The following is a 5414-nucleotide window of genomic DNA, read 5'->3' as shown; positions in this document are numbered from 1 at the left end:
TTGGGTTAACCATGATCTGGATCCATGGGCTTGGAAGAATGTGTGAAAGGAAACCATGATCCCTTTCACATATACTTTATTTTAGTATAAATAGTTTAGAGGGTTAAGTCTTCCAACATTTTTCATTTGTTGGTATTCTCTTATTCTTCCTAATTGTTCGTAATACCTCATTGCTTTCTGTTATCCATCATCAAAGGTTACATTGTTAGTTTCAGTCAGGCTCCCTCATATGATTGTAAATCTAAGACTCTTGTAATTAGTTGCGTGACTACCCAACCTTTCTTGTGTTTCAACTCGTCATTGCTTTAAATTGATTAATTAATTTCACTCTTATTTTTTCAAATACCATGGCATGTTCTAGAAAGGTCAAGACTTGGAAATATTCCAGTACCCAAGTGGTGGAAAAGGTTTCCAAAGATAAGTCTCTTTGTGAGGGCTTGACTTCTAGTGATATTGTGAATAAGTTAGAGACCCCATTGCATATCCCTTTTGATAATTGGTATATGAGCATGGTTGGCTATGCCATAGTTGTCAATATGGCACTGTTGTTTAATATTTTAAAATTTATCACTAAAATTAGAAAGATAAATATTATTTATTATCGAAATATGTATATTTATTTTATTATTTGTTCATTAATGTAAAGTAATATAATTGTAAAGGCAAGACAATCCAAAACAACAAGTTATCTACACCTCAAAAATATGGCGTTCCAATTATTTCGTCAAACTTGAATTTCTTTCAAAATTATTCAAACAACAACTTAAAAGGCAATGTGTCCTTTCGGACCCAATTTTTTTTTGGGTTCCGGTGTGTTCATTTTTCTAGAAGGATTAAGGTTGTTAGTTTTTACCTTTATACCTTTTCAACTTTTCAATACAGAAAGGCTCTAAGTGCCTCAATTTCATATAGTGAGAGCATTTATAAATAAGACGATTCTTTTTCTTCTTATTTAAGCTTTTATTCGGTGTTCTATATGGTTTGAATTATAGCCATTTTTATTTAAGGAAGGTCTTTGACTTGGTAAGATCAAGTCAAGGTTTTCTTTCCCCCTTAGTAAATTTACTTAGGGTTTCATGCAAATTTTTATCTTTCTTTTTCAATGAGACACGAGTCTCACAAACTTCTGTTGAGTTTCTAATACTGGCCATTTCTAATTTACGTGCTTTATTGCTTTCTTCAAGAAACCTTAAATACTCCTTAAGGTCTAAGTTGTGTTGTTTAATCCTATCATTTTCTTCAACCAACTTAGCCCTAATTTTAAATAATTTCTTGTAAGATGGTTTAGTTACTTCATTATCATCTTCCTCGTAGGACGCCTTTAAGCAAACTTCATCTTCTTCGTTTGAAGATGATTCTTCTATAGTTCTCCCCAAAGTTGATTTGTCTTTTCTTGTGACTCTTTCGTCTTCTTTTTTATTTTGAATATTCCACTGGATAATACTTCTTCTTCACATTCTCTCATAAATGAGGTTTCTTCATTTAACTTTGAATCCTCTGAAGATCTTTCTACTAGTTAGTACGTTCTTTCAAAGGAAGACATATGAGTTATTTGATAGGAGTTTGATAAATTAGTTGATGATTATTCCGTCTTTGAGCTTATACTTTCATATTTAAGTAATTGAACTAGCTAGTTCAAATTTTCAATGATTTCTCCAAAAATTTATAAACATTATCATCTTCTGATTTAAGGATTGGATTATATTTCAAATTCCTAACTATTAGATATTGATCAAGGACAAACGTTTCAATATGATTTCTAAAAGTTATTAACTTTGAAAAGCATTGAAGAATGATACCTTCATCTTTTTTGCTTCGCGTGTTCATTTCCTCTAGTTTGATACTTAGAGAAACTCCATATATCATTTCAAGAGTATTCCACATTTCCTTGACGATTTTACAGTTATAGATGTAAAGAAGTTTACTACCATCTAGAATTGTTACTATAAACTTTTGGTTTAAAAATCTATTTCAAATTTTCTCTTTTCTTCTAAGGTCCAAAGAGAATCAGGTTTATCTACTACTTCTCCACCTATTTGGTGAGTAGAGATAAACAAACTGTTGATTATAGTTTCCCATAAATCACTATTAATACTCTGAATGAAGATTTTGAATCTAACTCTCATATATTTTAAACCTAGAACCATTAAAACGTGGAGTTGTGTTTAGGAAATAACTCTTATTTAAAAATTTGTTAGAAGTCATCTTCGTCATGAGACGATTAGTCCTTGAATAGGAGTTAGGATCATATGCCACTTGTTGGACATGTAAATCCATACACAAGAGGGAATGAATTGTGTGTTTTATAAAAATGGTAGTTTTAAAAACTTTTAGGATAATTTCCAGAGTTTAAAAACATTTTAAAAACGTCTGAGAAATTTGTAGTGGAAAGCAAATATGTGAAAAGTAATGAGTTAAGGGATAGAAAAATAACACCAGAAATTATAGAGGTTTAGTAAAAAAGAAATACCTAATCATCTCCCCAAGATTTTTTCTTGAGAATATCTAGTAAATCTTACAATTTTTTAGTAGGTTGAACTCTCGAACCCCGTTATATAAGAAAAATGAAGTTTCTGGCTAACTTCCAACCAAACAATAAACACTGAAGAGAAGTAGTTGGTCTTCCTTCCAAACAAAGGACTAAAGTGGTTAGACTTCTTCCCAAACAAATTATTTGAAGTGGTTAATCTCCAACCTAGACCGAGATTTTACATGGGATTATCTTGAACCAATGTGAGCTTGTAGACCGAGCTGTACTCGCGAACTAAACCGATATTTTTAACAGGTTAACCATGAACCACTGAGATTTTATACCGGGCTTATCTCAAATATAAGCAAGCTTTTAATTGGGCTGAGCTTACGAACCAAACCGAGGTTTTTACCAGATACACTACGAATCAATGTTGATATTTTTTGTTGGGCTGATCTCAAACTGTAGTAAGCTTTTCTACAGGTTGAGCTTACAAAATGAAAGGACGACTTAGTAATAAAACCCTAGACCAAAGCTTTTAAAGGGTTTAGCTTTGAACCTAAATGAATAATCCCTTATGAATAAATTATTCAACAAAGGTAAAGTATTCCTTGGTGAATTTATAATAATACCATTCCAAAATTACAAAGAATTCCTCACTAAACAAAAGGACTTTCTTGGAAGCGCTACAGTTAAATATAAGTGAGACAAAGTTAAAAAAATATTTTTAGAGAGAGTGTGAGGTTTGAGATAGAGTGCTCATGATTCTAGATGTGAAAATATGAAGGAGTAAACCTCTATTTATATGCTAGAAGCTGGAACAAAAAAAAAGGAAAATTTCTTGGGGCAAAATTAATGGGTCAATTGATTTGCATCTTGCTCCAATCATTTGGAATGCCTCAAGTTAATGGTTTATGATGTTTAAAAAGGAAGGAAAGTATATATTGTCATTGTCTTTCATTAATACATTGTCCTAAACGATTAAGAACATTTTTTACATTGTCTCAATCAATTGGGTATAGGTGCCAATCAATTGGACATTATAAATTTTATCTAAAATCATTCATAAAGTTCCTAATTCAACTAGCACGACTTCCAAACATTTTTAGGAACAATTATTTAAGAAAAATAGGATTGAAAACATATTTGTGTGTGTATGATTTACTATATAACTTTATGGGGAAAAAACCCTTTTGCTTTTACAATATATGGTTCACTCAGATGCGAGAGGGCGAGTTTTCACACTTTCTCTCTTTCATAATTTGAAGTTTCAAGAATTGTCGGGTAATCCAATCTTATAGACACTTGCTTGAATTCTTCTTGAAGATGAGGCTTGAGTTATATTCCAATTAAGTATCATCATTAGAGGGTGTTTGTAGTGATCTTCAAAACCATTAAACTGTATTTAACGTGCTTTCATCCTTAACTACTTGTTATGCTAACAGTTAGCTGTCATCATCAAAAGCATATTCATCATTATTTGTAGAGATCGCTTAGATAATGAAATCTCTTATGAAGTAGTAGTATAAATTTTACAATAAATTTTATAATAAGGAGTGGGAGTTAAGAAATATTGAAATTAAATTATTTTGATATGACTCCATAAGAGGTTTATGATATAAATTATATATCAATATTAGTTTTAAGAATATGACCCATAAATAGCAATGAATTCAAACCTAAATTTCATCCCACCCATAAATCTCAATGAGTTCTAACCTAGATTTCATCGTATGTTCAAAACCTAGGCACTTTATACATCGCATAACCAATTCCCATTATTTTCTTGTAGAAGAAAACACCTTTTACTTAACTCATACAATTTTCATATTTTTTTATAATTTAGGATTCTCTATTGTCTAACATGAAAGGATAAAAGAAAAACACAAATAATACTAAGGATTAATAAAACTAGAATTTACATTAACAACCATCAAGAAACATTTAACAATACTTCTAAATTGAAGAATGGTGATTCGCACACTATAAATAATCATACAAATTTCTCTTTTCAAATGCAACAAGGAAAAATATGTCAAAAGTTTTCATGTTTGTTTATGTTATGATTATTTTTATTTTCATAGTCATCACTGTAACGGACGGTATGTTTATTTTTACAATTTTTCCTAAATTTTTTTCTTTGCCGTAAATACAATATTTTTATTTTTTTTATTATTATGACATTCCTTTTTCTTACTTGAAATCACAGGAGGAGTACTTATATGTCATTCTGATAAAGAATGTCGTGCTTTTTATTGTGAAGCTCCAAAATATCCAAGATGTGTAGCTTTATTGTGTAAATGTTGGTAGTGGCAGAAACAATTAAAATTAAAAATAATATTATGGGACTTCTAAGATATTGTTATTGTATTTAAAAATATGTTATTGGTACACTAATGATTTCTCTCATACTTTTGTCTTCAATAAATAAATACAAAAAGTCTTCAATAAATAAAGGAAATATATGATTATATATGGTAAAAACTATTCTAATTTTCCATTTATCATAAGATAAATGTATGATATTAATTAAATTTATAAAATTATTGAAAAGAGCTAAATCTCAATAAATGGAAACAAATTTGTGATAACATTGATATATACTTTAAAAGTATAGATAAAATGGAGAATAATTATTTGTAATATTAAGTATCACTTGATAGAGAAAAAAAAAGTTTATTTTAGTTCTCCTTTCTATAATGAGTGACCCATTTAAAATAAAAAAGTGTTCGAAAATAAGTGATCCTTTTCAAATTTTAATATATTTTTCAATTTTAACCCTACAAATACTTAATGACAATCCTAGGCAAAATAGGCTATACGTTTTCTAGGCTCACATCTTTACTTAGTTTTCTAGAAATGGATCATGATCTCTTGCATTTCTTCAACATTTATTTCTTATGACATATGTAAAACAAATTTACAAACAGTACATATTTAATTT

At 29.4% G+C, this 5414-nt stretch overlaps 1 long non-coding RNA gene across 1 annotated transcript; it reads left to right on the top strand.

Moving 5' to 3' along the window:
* Nucleotides 1-4497: 4497 nt before the first annotated feature.
* LOC131598932 (uncharacterized) lies at nt 4498-4931 on the top strand. The gene is made up of 2 exons (XR_009282422.1): nt 4498-4572; nt 4680-4931. It is a non-coding gene; the product is annotated as an uncharacterized LOC131598932 (long non-coding RNA).
* Nucleotides 4932-5414: the final 483 nt, after the last annotated feature.

Source organism: Vicia villosa, linkage group LG4 (genome assembly GCF_029867415.1).
Source record: "Vicia villosa cultivar HV-30 ecotype Madison, WI linkage group LG4, Vvil1.0, whole genome shotgun sequence".
Lineage (NCBI taxonomy): Eukaryota > Viridiplantae > Streptophyta > Magnoliopsida > Fabales > Fabaceae > Vicia > Vicia villosa.
The sequence above is the reverse complement of the archived record's forward strand: the minus strand, read 5'-3'. Positions and strand labels throughout refer to the sequence as shown.